Consider the following 20,386-nt stretch of genomic DNA (forward strand, 5'->3'; position numbering starts at 1 on the left):
TTTTTGAGGTGTAGTGTGAGTTCATTTATTTGTTGGTTTTTTCTTTTTTTGAGGAAAGAACTCCAAGAAATGAATTTCCCTCTTAAAACTGCTTTCATTGTGTCCCATAGATTCCAGTATGTTGTGTCTGTATTGTCATTTGTCTCTAAGAATTTTTTTATCTCCTCCTTTATGTCTTCTGTAACCCATTGATCATTCAGTAACATATTGTGTATTTTCCATGTGATGTAGGATTTTTCTTTCCTTCTTTTATCATTGATTTCCAGTTTCATTCCATTATGATCAGATGTGGTGCAATACCATGCACCATAACTCATTTGTTCTTGACAAGGGAGGAAGTGTTCTGCATTTTGACTGAGGCCCAGGGGGTGTTCACTGTAGTGTGAGTGTGAGGCCCGTGGTGAAGGAGGGGAGGAAGGGAAGGAGCAAACACATTCTGGGAGTCAAGTTGGAAGTGGCCAGTCTTTTTGTTTGGAAGAAAAAACTCTCTAAGTGAAATGGCCCATGGGCTCTATATAAGACAAACATGTAAAACAATATGTCTTTGTGGGGCTCAGTGATGCACACTTGCAATCCCATACTTAGGAGGTTGAGACTGGAGGATAGCATTTTAAGGCTGGCCTCAGCAACTTGGTGAGACCTTTCTCAAAAAGTAAAATATACAGCTGGGGGTATGGCTCGGTGGTAGAGTGATCCTAGGTTCAATCCCTAATATGGCAAAAAAGAAAAGAAAAAGCATTTTTGAAAGCTTGTAAATAAAAAGATTGCAAATTTATATTATGAAAAGGGATGCAACACACTAAAAAAAATAGGAATTGGCATCCTTGAAATCAAACAAGATTGAATTTAAGGCAAAAAGCAAGATAAAACATGATAAACATGGTATTTTATAGCAATAAAGGTATATTCTACAATAAATGTCTAGCGGTTATAAATAGATTTAAAGAAGATTATATAGTAAAAATGCATAAAATAATACCTACATAAAATACAGAGACATAGAAAGAAAAGCATTAAGGATAGAAGATTTTAATTTTTTTCTCTTAGTCTGTGAAAGCTTCAGAAAAGTAAAAATATTGAGCACCAAAATAATACAAATAATAAGATAGATCTTGTTTTTCAAATGACAAATCAGAATATACCATCTGTAAGGTATTCATTCAGTAGTAACAAAAATGTGACTATTGAAATGATAATTCATTAACCTACAAAATAGGGTAATAGTGCAGGTAAAATTCTCTGACAGCTTTCCAATGAAACTAGAAATTGATTTTTAAATAATTATAAATCTAAAAACCTTATCATGGAGAGAATTTAAACTCTCCATTAATTCTTTGGTTAAAGAGGAAACTAAAAAGTCTAAGAAATCTATAAAGTAAAGGAATGCATATAATATAAAAATCTATGGGTTATAGCTAAATCAATGCTCAGAAAGAAATTGAAATCCTAAGCATTAACAAATAAGAATAAAAAGGAATTGACATCTAGTTCTAGAAGTTTAAAAGAAGAATAAAACTAAGGCAAACAGATGGAAAGAATAATAAAGATTAGAGCTTAACTCATTACATTAGAAATCAGGCAAATGATAATACTGAAAAATAAATCAGTCTAAGAGTTTTTTAGGGTAAAAATTATAAAATATATAAACATTAGTCATTCTAATAAAGGAAAATGAAGAGAGCATAACTATACAGCCTTTTTTCCATATAAATTGTGAGTGCTGAGGTGTACATAATGGTGGAATTCATTGTTACATATTCATACATGAACAAAACATAGCATGCCTATAATCCCAGCAACTCAGAAGGCTGAGGCAGGAGGATCATGATTTTGAGGCCAGACTCAGCAATTTAGGGAGTCCCTAATCAACTTAGTGAGACCCTGTTTCAAAACAACAAATAAAAATGGCTGGGGATATAGCTCAGTATTAAAGCACCACTGGGTTCAATCCCCAGTTTTGAAAAAGAACAAAACAAACACACCAAAAAAATATAAAATATAAAAAAAATGAAACTGAAAAAAAAACCATGAATAGTTGCTTCACTTAACTCAGTGTATATAAATGCCTAAATGGCTTTTCTAGGAAATATAAATTGTCACAATTAGTCAGATAGAAAAAAAAATCTAAACAGACCAATTTTCATGGAGGAATTGGAAAATGTTATTAATGAGCTAATCCCCAAGTAATAATACTCCTTTACAGTTTCTTAGGCAGCTTCTGTGAAACTTTTGATAGATTATTTCAGTGCTATTTGAACTATTTCAGAACAAAGTAAAAAAATAAAATACACACATTCTTCTTAGAAAGCTAATATAACACTGATATTAATAGCCAACAAAAATGGCAACAAAAATAATAAAACCAGAGCCCAATCTCACCTATGAATATTGATGTCAAAATCCAGCATAAAAGAAAGTCATTAAAGTCAGAAAATAAAATCATACATTATTACCAGTATTATTTAACAATGTATTGGAAATACTAGCCAACATAATTAAGCAGGAGAAAAAAATTAGAAGATTAAAAGCTTGAAAGCAGAAGGTAGAATTATCATTTTTGTGAATGGTACTGTCTGCCTGAAAAATCCTATAGAATCAAAAGAAAAACCTACCATAAACAAAAAGAAAGCTTGCTTAAGCTGGCTACAGAGCTAATATTAGGAAATAATCTAATTATATAGAACAATAACCAGTTAGAATGTGGCAGAGGGAAAACCTCATGTACAAAAGGAACAAGAAGAGAATTAAAAGGAACATGTGCAAGGATTATGTAGAAAAAAAATTTAAATGCAAATGAAGACTTAAGACATGCTATGTTCTTGGATAGAAATATTCAACTTTGTCAACATGTTAATTCTCCCTACAGTAATCTATAAATGTAAAATAATGACAATAAACACACTTTCAATGAACTTTTTTAGAATTAGATAAGTTGATTAGCCGCAAAAATATTCTCCAAAATAGAAAAAAAAAGGATATAATAGAGTTCCTTTAGATTAGGGAGAGGGGAGTGAAGGGAATGGAAGGGGTATGGGAGTAGGAAGGATAGTAGAATGAATCAGACATTATTACCCTATGAACATATATGACTGCACAACCGGTGTGATTCTACATCATGTATAACCAGAAAAAATGAGAAATTATACTCCATTTATGTATGATGTATCATAGTGCATTCTACTATCATGTATAACTAATTAAAACTAATTGAAAAAAAAAGGATATAAGAGGTGTATTAGTTTTCTATTGCTGTGCAAAAAAAAAAATTACCACAAATTGAGTGTTTAAAACAACCTGTTTATTAACGCACAGTTCTGTAGGCCAGAAGTTGTGAAAAGGCAAGGCAAGATCCTCAGCTCAGGGTCTGGTGAGACTGAAATCCAGGCATTGGGGAAGCTGCATTTTTCTGTCCTGAGAGATGGATGGGTACAATCAGCCTACAATTTCATTCAGATTGTTGGCCAAATTTAGTGTCTTGTGGTTCTAGGATTGAAGGCCCATTTCTTTGTTGACTGTCAGTGAGGGCTCTTGACTCTCTGGGGTGTCCCACATTCCTGGCCACATAGCCCCTCCATCTTCAAAGCCATATTGACTCTCTTTCATGTTTTGAATCAGCTTCTCCAGGAAGAGCCAATTCCATTTCAACAGCTTGCCAGATTAGATCAGGTCTACCCAGAATAATCTTCCTTTCTTCAAACCAGCTGTGCAAATTGCATGACCTAATTATGGGAGTAACTGTCCATCATTCACAGATCCCAGGGATTTTAAAGGATGTGCATATGGAGGAGCAGAAATCTTGGAGTTTTTTTTTTTTAAATTCTGCTTACCACCAAGGGCAATAGCCTTACCAAATATTAAACCATATTAGAAAGCTGTAATTGTTCAAATAGTGTGATACTATTGAACAAATTTATCGATAGTTTTTAGTTGGTAAATAATATAGATTTTCTAGGTCAATAAATCAATCTGGATTGAAAGTCCAGGAATAAATCCAAAAGCATATATATGCATAGGACATGGGAAAGATGATTTTCAAATTATTGGTGAATTTTATTCTTATGTATGTCAAGTATGTCAAGTACAATTGTACATCAAGTACAATTGGCTGTTCTCAGTTGTACAGACTTCTATGTGGTCACTCAGGGACCCAATCTCTGTTCTGATGTGCTCTAGAGTTGTGCCATTCAATATGGTGGCCACTAGCCCCATGTAGCTATAGAGTGCTTGGAATAAAATATGGCCAGTCCAAAGTGAGATGTAACATAGCATAAATTATACACTAGATTTTGAAGATATTTTGAAGAATGTGAAAATTTCTCATGAATACATTTGATACCAATCATTGAAATGGTAATGTTTTAGGAATATTGGGCTAAATAGAACACATAATTATGATTCATTTCACATGTTTCTTTTTACTTTTAAAAATATGGATCCTATGTTTTTTTTTTTTTTTTAATTATACATGCATCTCACATTTACTGCTCTCGTTTAGTTCTATTGGCCTGCTCTGAGCTCTGAGTCTTCTCTCTGGTGGATTGAGAGGGCAGGAATGAAAAGACCAGAGGTTCACATTACTTTCCCGCCATATCCAATGTTGGGCAGAACTGAGTCACAGGGACACACCTAATTACAAGGGAAGCAGGGACGTGTCATCCAGCTATGTCCTGTGCCAGAGAGGAGGCGAAGATGGCTTTGGTTCACAACTGGTCAGTGTCTTCCACAAATCCCCAATTTCACCTTACACTGAAACAAAATATAAAGAGATAAAAAATTAAAAGGTTAAAAAGGAAGGAAGGGAGAGAGGGAGGAAGCGAAGGCAGGAAGGAGGGAAGGAGAAAGAGCCAGGAGAAGTTCTCTTTTAATGTAAAAAAAATAAATTATAATTTTAAGAAATATTTATTTTGTGAATCAATTCAGCATTTTTGTATTAAAATGCAAGAATTTCTGATATTTTTTATTTACTTATTTATATATATACTTAGCAATATTAGTGATTGAAACCAGGGGCTCTCTACCAGTGAGCTCCATCCCCAGCCCTTTTTGATTTTTTTAATTTGTTATACATGACAATAGAATGCACATTGATGTGGCTTGTCACTGTAGTATGCCGATTTTAAGTCCTCTGGGTGTAAACCAAGGAGTGGAATAACTGGGTCAAATAGAAGTTCCATTCCAAGTTTTCTAAGGAATCTCCATACTGCTTTCCATAGTGGTTGCACCAATTTGCAGTCCCACCAAAATGTATTCAGAAATACTTTTAAGAATTACTTAAAACTAATCTCAGAGTAAAGAAGACCTAAGTATAATTTAGAATACAGAAGTATACATTCAACTAATGTTGAAATCAAAATAAATTCTTCCTGGCAAAACAAAATAAAACATCATAAACAGAGTAAAGAGAAGTCAAATTCTGACTGGGAAAAACCTGGCACATTGGTATCTTGCCAAAATATAAGTTTTCTATAAGTTGCCCAAAAGATCTCTTACCAATCAATTTTAAAAGGGCAAGAAACCCTGAAAGTAATGAACAAAGGATGTGAACAGAGAGTTCACAGGAAAGAAATAAAATGGTTCTTAAAAGCATGAAAAAATTCTTGACTTCCCTTATGATTAGAGAAACGCAAAACTGTACGTTTAACCTATCCAACTGGCGAAGATTAAGAGATTGATAACACATCCTGTTGGCAAGCATGTGCGGTCATGTCAGTGTGGTATAAATTGCTCTAATTCTGTGGAGAGCAATTTGGCAGTAAATTTTAGCATTTCATCACACTTTGACCCAGTAAGTCCACTTCTAGAAATTCATCCCGCAGATCTACTTGGACTTCATGAAAAGACAATGTCCACTAACTAGCACAACAGTCACGGAGGATCAGAAAGGCCTCAGTCTCAATGTGGAAGCAGATAAATAAAATGAAACACTGTGGACTCACAAAAAGAAGGAGGCATAATATATATTGTGAAGACTAGTATTCCATAATACTTGCTTAACCACAGAGGAAATACAGGAAGAGTGTATAGAAGAAAAGAGAACAGAGATTCACTTTCAGGGGAGAATGAGAATTTAGAAGGTAATTGGGCAACTGGAAGAAAGGGATGAGAGAACACATTTCCTTTTATAATATACCCACTTTTTCAATTTTGTGCTGTTTGAATTTTGTCCATTGTGCTTGGATTGCACATTCCAAAAAAAGTCTGATTTGAAGTTTCAGAGCAATTGTGTGTGTGTGTGTGTGTGTGTGTGTGTGGTGTGTGTGTGTGTGTTTGGTGGGAGGCAGGTACTGGGGATTGAACCCAGGGGTGCCTAACCACTGAGCAACATCCCCAGCCCTTTCTTGTATTTTACTTAGAGACAAGGTTTCATTGAGTTGCTTTGGGCCTCACTAAGTTGCTGAGGCTGGCTTTAAATTCGTGATCCTCCTGTTTCAGCCTCCCGAGTCACTAGGATTATAGGCGTGGGCCACTGTGCCTGACTTTTGTGGGTTTTTGTGTGTGTGTGTTATTTTTGCAAATCTCAAGATGGGAAAGTGATTTATTAGATTATTAGAAAATGCCTGGGAAGGAAAATGGGGGAGTTAGAGACAGGAAGGAGAACCCTCGGACTGTGATGAAGGTCTGACTTGAGAGAAGGGGGGATGGATGTTTTGATAAGGCCTATGGGAGTCCTTGAACCCAAATCACCAAAGTTCCCACCTTTCCTAGGAATGGGTTTAATATTCCTGCCACTCTTAGTGGTGGGCCAGGAGCAGCTCCCTGGGGGAAGCATGGTCTCAGAACTAATAATGGATTCAGAGGGCAGGAGCTCTTGACCAGTGCACTCTGAGTAGCATATCTCAGGGCTGCCACACCCCCAAAATCTGTTCTGACCGCCCCTTCACTGAAGTTTGCAGATGCTGCTCCTAAGTGGTGACTGACTTTGATTTTGTAGTTATAGTGACTTGGACTTTTGTGGTTTTGGAAACTGTATTTATTCATTCATTCAACCAACCAGTATTTATCAAATACTACATGCTATGCATTGAGCTATCTGCTCAGACACAAAATAGACACAGGTCCCAGATTCATGGGCTTGGTGGTTTTCTGAGCAGACAGGCATAAATCAAATGCCTAGGTGGCATATAATTTCAAACTTTTAAGTACTACGAGATAAAGTGTAGAATGTCATGATACATCTAACATTAGCCTGGAAGATGGGGGAAGACTCCACCAAAGAGGTGAAGTACTAGAAATAAGTGGTCATTGAGGAAAACAGAGTATAGAAGAGTCTACTGAACAAAACCCAAATCACCCATAATCCTAGAACCCAGGAATAAACTTACCTAGCAATTTTGTCTTTTTTAAATGCAATTTTCTGTTATAGCACTGTCCAATAGAAATAGAATGTGATCCACGTGTGTAATTTTGTTTTCTAGGGCTCTTAAGATATTTTATGCAATTGCTCTCTTAAGTGCTAGACTTAACTTGCATTGCCAGCTGTCCTGGGAGTATATGTCTTACTGTGACTTTGGCAAGAATGACCGATGTAATTTCTTCTAAATTTGTTAATTTGATTTGCCAAAGTTGGCATTTCCTTTTTTTCACAAACAAGTCTTTGAATTCTAGAGAGGCTGAACATTCTTTGTTTCTCTCTTCATAGCAAATTCCCTTCTAGTTTTAAATTACGAATTCACTTCTTTTAGAAGTGAATATTATATAGAGTAGGGTCGGATGAGGGCTGATACTTGTATCTCTCTGTCTAAGCTAACTTGGTTTGACTTCCAATCCCATCAACAATTGTTGAACCCTACGGATTGGAAGCTGTTGTGCTGGGTATTAGAGAGAGCACATGGAGACCTGGTGGATCCTCACAGAAAGCTTGAAGATCTAGAGGTGACAGGTGAGTCGGGGGTGGCTTATTGGCAGAGCTTGTGCTTAGCATGCAGAAGATCCTGGGTTTGGTCCCAAGTACTCCTTGTCCACCAAAAAAGGATCAGGAGGAGAAAGGCAGGCTGAATCAGGAGCTGCCAAGAGCCCAGAGCTTACTCTGGTGGGGCCAGGTTTCATGGAGGAGGTGAGAATGGAATTAGACCTTGGGGAATGAGAAGGATCTGGAGGAGAGGAGCACCCGGGGTAGGGTGGGGCGGAAACCATGGAGGTGTGGAAACACACCTGGTTTTCCAAGAACTGGGACAACGAGTGTGGTGAAACATCAGTGGTGGGAGATAAAGCAGGAAGGTCTGCTGAGCTTGTGTTTTGGCAGAGTTTAAGTACCACGTCAAGGCTTTATGCATTTGGAGGACTGGGTGGTGCTTTTAAGCAGTTCTTTTTACAATGAGAGAAAAGAAAACCTGAACTTCCAGAGGTTTTCAAGGGAAAGATGGTCTGTTCCTTCCCCATGTTTGCAGGCACCCAAGGTCAGTGAAAGATGCGATTTAGATGACTAGGACCTAACTCAGATAGAAATTAAATAGAAATCCCGTTTCTTTGTTTCTTAAAGACTCTCCCATCCACAGCAGCTTTGCCATATAGTTTTTAAGTAATGACTTCCTTTAACATAAATTAACACAGCCAACGAGACACAGGACCTTCCTGATCTCATACATAACCCCCTCTCTCCATCTCACAAATAACTAGGGCCCAAAGTGGGGTGACCTCAGCTCCCCTGTGGCCATGTGTCGAGAAGCTGCATTCCGGAACAGCCAATCTACCCCACAGGCTTCTGGCCACTAGGAGAGGCAGAACACCCAGCTGGGCAGAAGGGACTGTGTCCCCTGAGGGAAAGGTCAGCTTTGGTCCTTTAGAAACACACCTGGGTGTCCAGATGTGATCAGAGGCTGAACAACTAAGACAGGAAGATGGTGCCAAAGAATGCCCTACTGTGTCAGAGGCCCGCAGATTGTGGCCATGGCTGCTCCACCCAGGTTTCTGCTAGGTCTCTTCCATTCTCCTTCCTCCCTTCATACTGCACCCAGCTCCTCACTTCATACTGCACCTACCCCTGGCTTTAGCCCTTCAGAGGAGCAGCAGTTTGGAGCAGGCCAACTGCTCTACCCTCTGATTCAGCAATACTTGAGGCATCCTGTATTTGCTTTGTCCTCCCTCATTTAGGGAAAGAAGAGGAACACACATCTCCTGAGGGACCTATTCTGGGAAGAAGATGTACCTCTAAGCAGACAAGGAAGCCCTTTCCATATCTTTTTCAGAACCCAGGTGTTGATAAGATGTAAAAGGCGTTCTACTGGCTAATTCAAGTGGAAATACACACAATCTATCCAGCATTGTTCAACCTTTGTGTGTGTGTTGTTGAGGAGGGTTTTTACAAATGCTAATGAGCCACTCCATTTGGCTTCCTCCACAAGCACAATCCTTAGGCATTTTGACACTGGCTAATGATTTAATCTCCCTTTGGCTCCAGAAACAGTGGGGGACAGACTGCAGTGCTGGTTGATTAGAAACCCATTGGGCAGGTTTGCCCCAAAGAGCCTGGGGCTGGGTTTGTGCTCCACCTGGCGCCAGGTGAGTAGTTAGAAGGAAGGTGAGAAGGTTTCACCCCTTTTCTTGTCTTCTTGGTTCCCCTCTCACCACCACCCCCTCCCCCATCTAGAATTCTCTGCAGTGGAGGGATTGGAGGGCAGGAGCATTCTTTTACACCACACACACACACACACACACACACACACACACATACACACACACACACACACTCCATCTCTTCCTTTCTTTCTTCTATATCTTGCTGATAGGCACTGGGAGGGGCTGGATGAGGGGTGGGGCAGACTTAGGGGTAAGTACCCCATGACACTCCACTGCCTAGCTGTCATCCCAAATTCTGTGTGACTACTATTGGCGGGGAGGGGAGGCAGAAAGAACAGAGAGGATAAAGATTTATATCAACATGATTGCTTTTTATAAACCTGACCGTTTGCAGAGGCTTTATTTTTGGTTGACGGTGAAAGACATCCTTGCCCTTCGCAGAGCAATTCAGAAGGAGGGGTTCCGTGGAACCCCAAACACGCTGAGATGAGGCTCTACCCAGCTCTTCTGACTCCGGTGGATGCCGGGTGACATTTCTTTTGTACTCCAGTCATCAGCTCTGTACTCTGTCCGAGGGGAGAAGGGGAAAGTTGAGGGGACAGAATATTAAATGTTAGAAACCCCAAGAAAAGAGCAAAAGAAACCAGCGCCACAGGCTGCCCTTCCAAGGTTTGTGGTCCAGGAATGATGAAGGGAGACTGCCACCTATGGGCCAGGTTCCAGGAAGCCTGCTTGTGGGGTTCTTCAAGGGACAGTTCATCTTCGCTCCCTCTACTCGCAGACGGAGAAGCTCTTAAGGCATGAAAGACAAATGAGCAATTTCCCAGGTAAAGAACTGGGTCCCTACCCCAACCCTAAGCATACCATCTTGTGAGTTAAGTTTTGCATATAAAGAAAATAATATAACAGATACCTCTGTACCCACCAACAAACTGAACAGATGTTCACATCACTTGGCTTTGAGGTGCCCCCACAGACCCTACCCCTGCGCAACATCTATGCTTGACGGCTGCTTAATAAAAGAGAATCAGTGTCATGAATCAGAGACAAACATCACCTTGCTGTCCCTTCTCAGTGGAAAAACAGGAGAAATAACAACTGGACATTTATAAAAACCATTATGGAGGACTCCTATGGGGGAGGGATGGGAAATGAGAGTGGAATCAGGCACAGAGCGGGGCCTCCCATCCCATACCGGTAATGGGATAAGAGGGGGAAAGTATGATGACATCAACTCTGCTCCCAAAATGAAAAAGAAAATTCATAGTTTGAGTTCTGTGGGCAGAGGAGGGCTAATGTATTATAGTGGTTCCAGCGTGATGTCATGCAGTTGTCCTTTGATATTTGAGATCAATGTGTTCGCAGATAGCAAATGCTATTATTCCCATTGTCTTCCATTATAAAATCAGATCTGCCACACAATATCGACACAGTATTGGGTTCTGAGTGATTCAGCAGTCCCAACTCCCATTGCAGCAAGGGAGTGGTGTACGTATTTGTGTGTTTTGTGTATATGAGTATGTGCAATGCATGCACATGTGTTTGTGTAGGTGTGTGTGTGTGTATGCATGTGCACATTTAATGGAGAGATTATGGTTCTATCCCTCCAAGCCAAGGGGGATGTAGAGACCCTCTACCCAGCACTGCAGCACACAAAAGAAAGCTTAATGCTGCCTAAAGACTCGGCACCCAGGAACAGGACCAAGCACTGATTAGAGAGGCAAAGCTGGGTTCTGGAGCCTCTTACAGAAATCAACAGGCAAAACGTGGGGTGCCAGTCTTGTATTCCTGCTTAATGCCAAAAGAAACTCGAGAATGAATCCATTCAAAGAAAGGGGGGAATTCCGGTGCAAGCCAGGCTGGGTGAGGGAGAATACCCCAGGACTTGCAGAAGGCAGAAGCTGTGCCAGAACTGTTCTTATAGCCCCACTAGCCGAGAGTTGCCATCAGTTCCTTAGCGGAGAGGAATTAGCGATTAATACCAGAACCCACCAAAGGTCCTTCAAGATTCCTTGGTTCCTTGTACGTAAACCCATAAATAGTGGTCCATTCTCATTAGTGGTTTGGTTGTTCTCAAGAAGATTATCTTTTTACCTTTAATGGAGTGCAAGTCCAGGGGCCTCTAGATGTAGTATTAGGATACTTGGATTAAGAGGCCCTCTCTCCCCTTCATAGGTGTGAGTCATAACCAGGAAGATTTTGGCATCTTTACTGTATTAGTAAACAATATGTACCATTGTTTCACATATTCAGATTTTCTGTGAGTTATATCATATATAAATATTTACTTTGATCATCTTACCACTATGTATTTTATTTTTATCCATGTAGATGATGCAGACCTGGCTCACTCATTTGAAAGACTGTGCAGGGTTGAGCTATGTGCATGACCCACATTTTCTTGGCCCACTCAACCACTGCATGGGCTGGGATGTGGTGCAGTGGTACAGCTGCTACCTAGTGTGCATGAGGCCCTACCTTCAATCCCCAGCACAGCAAAATATCCAAAAAAACAAAATATATATACTTTACCACTGCAGGTCAGCTTGTTCCTACCTGAAAGAAGCAATCTTTTGTTTGGATCTTCCTGAGCCTGTTTGTCACTTGGGGACTTCTAGATGCACAGAGGCTGCCAGGTGCTCATCAGAGGTATGCATTAACCTTACCACGAGTGGCCAAGTTGTTCTGTCTGATGTTCATATCATCTTATACTCCATTCACAGTGGAGGAAAGTTTTCATTTCTTCATTCTCACCAACTTTCGATATTGTCATTAGTGATTTGGTTGTTCTCAAATTTTTCAAATCCCCACTCTAATAGGCATGAAATATCATCTGTTTTAATTAATATCTCCTTGACTACTAAAGAGGTTGAATACATCTTCATGTATCTACAGATATCTTTAAATATACTCTCCTGTTAATTGTTTGATCATATCCTTTGCCCCCAGCCCTCCTCTTTTTATTTTTGGTCAGAAATGCAGGATGCAGCTGTTTTCTTCAAACCCATGTTTGTCTTTCTGTTTTGATTTTAGTGTCACGTATCATTAATATTTTTTTTCTAAATTATTTAGCTCAATTTATTACTTTTCCATGATGATTTTTGCTTTTGTCTTGTTCAAGAGATCCTGCCCTTACTGGAGGTCATGCAAATATTTTTTTTTATAGTTCTGTTTAAATGTTTACCGCTTTCCCTTAATACATCTGAAATTAATTTTTGTTCACACAGTGAGTGACACATGAATCTAATTTTTCTTTTGAAAATATTATTAGCTGGAAGTCCCAGTTGTCATGTTCCAAGTTCCTTTTTCTATGTCAGTTTTTCTAAGTTTTTCAGAAAATCTGTCCCATTGATCTACTTATCCACATGCTGATATCGGAGTATCTTAATTACTGTAATTTTGCCATAGTCTTGATATCTGTTAGGGTGGAGACCTTTCTCTTTGCACTGTTTCAAAATTATTTTGGTTATTCTTGGGCTTATTGTTCTTCTTAAATGGATTTTTTCTGATCTGCTTATGAAGGTCAGTGAAAAAATTCCCCAGGCAATAGAATTTATTAAATGCATAGTATGAATTTAGAAAAACTGGTACTGTTACATTGCTGTCTTCCCCTACATGAACAGGGTGTTTCTCTCTGTTTTTGTTGGTTTTCTTTATACCTTTCAATGAAGTTTTAGAGCTTTCCCTATAAAAGTCTTTCACATATTTGGTTAGATTTATTTCTAGGTACCTTAGAGTTTTTAAAAGAATAGTGTTGTAAATGGCATATCTTTTTATTTCATCCTCACTCCTGAAGTGTAGTTTAACTCTTAGAGAACTCTAGCAATTATTTCCCTCCAACCTTTGGATATAATTTCCCTTAAAGGACTAGGAATAGAAGAAAAATCCTTAATCTAAAACAGGGCATGAACCAACACTCTAAGCAAACATTGTCATTCGTGGTGAAAAGATTAAAAGCATCTCATTTAAAATAAGGAACAAAACAAAGGAAATATATTCAAATGCAATTTTATCCTAATTATAAGAACAAGCAGAAAATATAATTTTAAAAAACACAACATATAGTTAAATTTATTAAATCAATCATGGGGCTGGGGTTGTGGCTCAGTGGTAGGTAGAGCACCTGCCTAGCATGTGTGAGGCATTGGGTTCAATTCTCAGCATCACACATAAATAAATGAATGAAATAAAGATCCATAAACAACTAAAAAAATATTTTTAAAAATCAATCTTTTTTAATTGATTTAAATCTGAGTCTCAGCCTTTAATTTAGTCCATTTACATTATTGCTATTACACACTGTGATGGATTTATTCTTTAATCTTATTTTGTGCATTCTGTTTATTTTTTTCCTTTTCTGTCGTCTAAGCAACTGACCAATGTTGTGCTTCAAGTGATTATATTTCTATGTTTTCATAGTTATTTTAAAATTTAACAAGCCTCCTGTTCAGTAATCTTGCAGGTTATATGATACCCTTTGCTGTCCTTTCAAACAAAATAAGGACCTTAGGGTGTGTTATCACTAAGCATCCTTCTCTTCTTTGACAAACTATTGTTTCTAGTATTTCAGTTCCACTTCTAATAACTTTATTAGTGTTTTTGTTACTATGGCTTCATTTGGTCAATGCTTTAGATGTGTTTATACACTTACCAACATTTTTATTCTCCGTTGCCTCTTTTTAGAACATTTTTATTGAGCTGAGTGTGGTGGGCGGCCCATGCCTGTTATCCCAGCAACTGGGAGGCTAAAGGCAGGAAGATCACAAGTTCAAAGCCAGCCTCAGAAATTTAGTGAGAAAATTAGTAAAAAGGGACTGGGGATGTGGATCAGTGGTTAAGTGTTCCTGGGTTCAATCCCCAGTATCAAAAAAATATATATATATAAAATTCAGTGGTTTTTAGTATATTCATAGTTGTGCCTCCATCAGCATAATCAACTTTAGAGCATTTTCATGAATCTAAAAAGAAACATCATACTTACTCGAAGTCACACACCACCATTCCCACAACCCTCCTTGCTCTAGGCAACCACTAATCTGTTTTGTCTCCATACATTTACCTATTCTAGATATTCCAGAGAAATGGAATCATACTACATTTGGTCTTTTTTAAAAATAGTTTTTAGTTATAGATGGACACAATATCTTTATTTTGTTTATTTATTTTTATGTGGTGCTGAGGATCGAACCCAGTGCCTCACATGTGCGAGGCAGGTGCTCTGCCACTGAGCCCCAGCCCCAGCCCTGCATTTGGTCTTTTGTGACTGCCTTCTTTCGTCTAGCATCATGTCTTCAAAGTTTGTCCATGTTGTAGCATGTATTAGTGCTTGGTCCTTTTATAGCTAAGTAATATTCCATTGTAGGCACAGACCACATTTTATTTATCTATTCATCAGCTGTCAGACATTTGGGTTGTTTCCATTTTTAGCTACTGTGAATACTGCCCCTAGGAACATTCACATCGCTATTTTGTGTGGACGTACTTATCTCGCTTTTGGAGGGTGTATATCTAGAAGTGGAATTACTAGGTTAAATGGTGACTCTCAATTTAGCCTTTTGAAAAACTATCAAATTGTTTTTGAAGTGACAGTATCATTTTACAATTCCAACAGCAATGTATGAGTGTTCTAGTTTCCTCACACTCTTGCCAATAAGACTAGGTGTTTTTTATTTCAGTCTTTTGTGTGTGAAGTGGTATCTCTTTTGGTTTCCATTTCCCTAGTGACTAAAGACATAGAGTATCTTTTCATATGTCTATTGGGCATTTGTATATCATCTTTGAAGATTCAGATCCTCAGAACATTTTTAAATTGGGTTTATTATTGAGTTGTAGGAGTTCTTTATATATTATGGATACAAATCCCTTATTTGACATGTGATCACAAATATTTTTTCCTGTTCTTTAAGTTGTCTTTTCACTTTTTAAATAGTTTTTTTGAAGAATAAACATTTTTAATTTTGTATGTTTTTCTTTAGTCACTTACACTTTTCATATCTAAGACCTACCGAACCTGAAGTAATATAGATTTATTCCTATGTTTTTTGTAAATATAGTTGTAGTTCTTGCAGTTAGGTCTATAATCTATTTTTAATTAACTTTTGTATCTGGACTAAAGAGACCCAAATTCATTATTTTGCATATGGCTATCCAGTTATCTCAGGGCTATTTGTTGAAAAAAATTTTTTTCCCAATTCAATGTCTTGTACCATTGTCAAAATGCAATTGACAGTAAATGTAGGGTAAATAAAATATATTGAATAAAAATTAGCTTTTTAAAAATAAATTATTTTATTTAAATAAAATTATTAAGAATAGCAAAAGTAAAATACTTTTATGGGTTTTTTATGTAAGGTATTTTAAAAATAAAATACTGTGGACTCTATTTCATTGATCTGTATGTCTATTCTTAAGACGGTACCACACTGTCTTCATTACTGTAACTTTGTAATAAGTTTTGAAATATGGAAGTATGAGTCCTCCAACTTATTTCTTCTTTTAAAAGATTTTTCTGGCTATTCTGCATCCCTTACGTTTACATTTTTTGCAGGGGTGGGTACTAGGGATTGAACTCAGGGGCATTCGACCACTGAGCCACATCTCCAGCCCTATTTTGTATTTTATTTATAGACAGGGTCTCACTGAGTTTTTTAGTGCCTCACTATTGCTGAGGCTGGCTTTGAACTTGCTATTCCCTGCCTCAGCCTCCCAACCCGCTGGGATTACAGGCAAGTGTCACTGTGCCGGCCTACATTTACATTTGAATTTCAATATCATCCTCTAAATATCATCTGGTATTTTGATGGGGATTATTCTGTAGATGAATGTGGGAGTATTGCTATTTAACAATATCAAGTCTTTCAATCCATGAATATAGGGTGTCTTTCCATTTATTTAGGAATTCTTTTATTTCTTTCATCAATGGCTTATGGTTTTCTGAGTACAAGTTTCATACTTCTTTCATTAAATTCATTCCTAAATAGTTTTTCTTTATTCTAGTGATAATATAACCTGGGTACAGTGGTGCAAACCTGTAATCCCAGCAGCTCGGTAGGCTGAGGCAGGAGGATCTCGAGTTCAAAGCCAGCTTCAGCAATTTAGTGAGGCGCTAAGCAACTCAGTGAGATCCTGTGTCTAAATTTTAAAGTACAAAAAAGGGCTGGGGATGTGGTTCAATGATCAAGTGATCCTGAGTTCAATCCCCAGTACCCAAAACAAAAATAAAACCTTATTCTAGTGATAGTGATAATATAATAGTTTTCTTTCTTTCTTTTTTTTTGGGGTGGGTGGGTATAGGGATTGAACTCAGGAGCACTCAACCACTGAGCCACATCCCCAACCATATTTTGTATTTTTATTTAGAGACAGGGTCTCACTGACTTGCTTAGTACCTGGCCATTGCTGAAGCTGGCTTTGAACTTGCAATCCTCCTGTCTCAGCCTCCTGAGGCATTGGGATTATAGGCCTGCACCACCATGCCATTTTCAGGTTGTTCATGGCTAATTTAAGGCTTCTTGACTCTTACCTCATAGGTTCATTTTTTTCAAATTCCTGAAGTCACTTTTTCAAAAAAGGATCTGTGAATGAAAAAGTCTCTTCATCCCTGTCTGAAAATGTCTTTATTTCACTCTCAACTTGAATGATGCTCAGTTAAGTATGGAATTCTAGGTCAGTAGTTCCAAATATATTTTCCTATTACATTTTGGATTTAATTCTTGCTTCTGAGATGTGAATTCTCAGAGTAACTGTTCTTTTGTAGACACTGTTGTCTTAAGGTTTATTTTTAGGTTCTACACTTTCACTGTCTCTAAATGGGGATTATTTTGTTTACTTTTTCAATATTTTTATGCTTCTTCAATCTGAGGATTTGTGTTTCAATTCTAAAACATTTTGAGCTATTAACTTTTTGAATATTGCAGTCTCTTCCTAGAATTCCTGTAAATATTATACTTTCTCATTTTATTCTCCTAATATCATTATTTTTTCCATTAAAAAAATCTCATTCTGAACAGTATTTTGAACCATTTTTAGTAATATATTATAGTTCTTTTAATGGCTTTTAAATTTAATACAAAGTAAGGGAGTTAGCTCTCCTCAAGAAGAATGTTAAATTTCAAAAGGGGGCTGGGGTTGTGACTCAGTGGTAGAGTGCTCGCCTAGTATGTGTGAGGCACTGGGTTCAATCCTCAGCACCACATCTAAAACTAAAAAATAAATACTTAAAAAAATTTTAAAGGAAGATTGGAGTTTCAACCAAGGGGGAAATGTCATTTCCATAAAAAAAAAGATACCATACGCCCCCCAAGTCATATCTTTTAAAAACAAAGCCCCTAAGGTGGCTGTGATGTTTTAACACTGATATTTGCTATATGATTAGTTTTATGCAAAGGGAATAATTCTAAATGTGGTCGTGGAAAAAGACCATGTGTTTCATGATTATAATTTGCTACTCCAGTTTTACCTGTTTAACCTCACAAGTCAGTAGAACACAAAAAAGCATGGGCTTGGGGGTCAACCAAACTGGGGTTTCTGTGTCTGCTTTTCTAATTACCCAATTATGGGACTTGGGCAACTTATGTTAATCTCACTGAGTTTTTCTAGTCTTAATTTTATCATATATAAAATAAACCCATCAGTGTTGTGATGAAGAAGCAAAGATACCTGGTATATAAAGTGAATCGTGCAAAGCCTAGACAACAGCCATTGCTTCCCAAAATATTGCCATTATTTCTAGTATAAGAGTCTTCATCAGCTCTGGTGACATCACATAGTTTTCCTTGCTGAGCATTCGAGATCCTCTCACTAGTTATGTCCCATCATAACCCTTTCGCTGTGATCCGACCTCCCTAGGATGAACAGATGAATAATTAATCTAGGTAAGTGATGGGATAATGGTTTGTGGAAATGTCTGTGGTAAGAGATATTTCATGCACTTTTCTTCTGCAGCGGTCCCCTTGGACAGCTTGTGGGTGTGTATGTGTGCATGTGGTGCTGGGGATTAAACCCAGGGCCTGGTACATGCCCAGCAAGGACTCTACCACGGAGCCACATCTTCCCTCACCCCCATCCTGGACAGCTACTAAAATACCAAAAAAAAAAAAAAAAAAAAAAAAAGAAAAGAAATATTCTGGGGATCTTTTTTTTGCAGCATATGATGTAATGCATCTGGGAGACACACCCTTTAAGAAGGACCTTTAGGACTCTTAAAAGATAAACGTTTAGAAAATTGATTCGATCAAAATGGAACTGTTATAAACACACGTTCCCTGTAATTTTTCAAACTAATATATTTAATTCTGTCTGGCAGCATCCTCTAAATTGAATTCACATTAGATAGATGAGCACATTGAAAGGGCATAATACACTGATGCAGGAATTATTCTGCCTATGGTGAGGGCGTCAATGTCTCCAAAAGGTGAAGCCACCTCTTGCATGGGGTATAATGGCAAATATTTGTTGTCCTCACGAAGTCTTTCTCTTGTGATATTTATGACAGGAAATGGGGTTTTCCTGGAAGCACATTTAGTGACTACCATTTCTATATGTGCAGTACATTCAGGGATTTTCCTTGGAGGGTCATCTTGATTGTACAGCCACCAGAACCTAGAATAAATCCCATCTTTATGAAACACCACCACTCAGCCTGTTCCCTGTAATGTGCCATATTAACCGGGACACAGAGGATGCTCAGCCATGCGCAGAATGGTCAGCCCACTGTGAATTTAAGGTGGGGGAAAACTTAAAAGAATTTAGTAATATCAGTAATCCTAATAGTTAATATTTAGTACATAGTGTCTGTGTGCCTGACATTATGCTAAACACATACTCACAGTCACACATACTTGTTGTGTGTATTTATATGTGTTAAATTTAGTCCTCACGATAACTTTGTGAGGGAGATACTGTTGTTAGCCTCATTTTCTAAATGAGGAAAATGAAGCACAAGGAGTTAAGTTCCTGGCTCAAGGTCACTCAGCTACGCATGGGGGCAGCTGGATCCCTGCTTTGGCAGACGAGCACCAAAAGGAAATTGCTCCTACTTTCACCAGGTGAGCATGTGGAGTCCAGGAAGGTCCAGAGGACTGCCATCTTACATTCGCTGATTCCCAGAGTGAACTTGATGCATGGAAATTATGCTTTTACCACCAGTGTAGTGTTTAAGTCCTCTAGACATATTGTCCAAAGGGCTAAAATTCAGAAAATTTAGCTCTTAGTTTAAATTGAATATACATAACTCCACTGGTACTTAGGCAAAAGGTTTTCCCTGCCTGGCCTTCCCTCCATTTTTTTCTCTTTCTTTGCATTTGCTGAATGCTTTAAGGATAAAAGGAAGAGGAGGAGGAGAAAGAAGAATGCATTGGTCAGGTTTCTGTTACTGTAACAAAATGCCTGAGATGATTAACTTATAAAGAGACAAGGTTAATTTGCAATCACAGTTTTGGAGGCTTCAATCTGTGACTAATTGGCCCCATTGCTTTGAGCCTGTTGTGAGGCAGCACATCACGGTGAAAGGTGCATGGGAGTGTAAAAAGTTATTCACCTCATGGCTAGAATGCAAAGGAGAGAGATGAAGAGACTGGAGTCCCATAATCCCCTACAAGGGCATAGTGCTAAAGACCTAGTAGGCCCCGCCTCTTAAAATTTCCCCCACCTCCCAACAGCACCATCCTGGGGATCAAGTCTTTAAAATATGGACCTTAGGGAGATATTCAAGGTCCAAACTATAGCAAAGAGAAAAGATTCTCTCTGCTTGCACAGCTTATATTCTAGGTCAGGAAACAGGCTCCATAAATGTGAAACAACTAGAGAAGGTCATGATAGTGTTCAGTCACAAGTTGGTCACAACTTTAATATCTCCAGCCTCTTCGTCACA

Source organism: Spermophilus citellus (assembly GCF_964194105.1).
Source record: "Spermophilus citellus genome assembly, chromosome: 5".
NCBI lineage: Eukaryota > Metazoa > Chordata > Mammalia > Rodentia > Sciuridae > Spermophilus > Spermophilus citellus.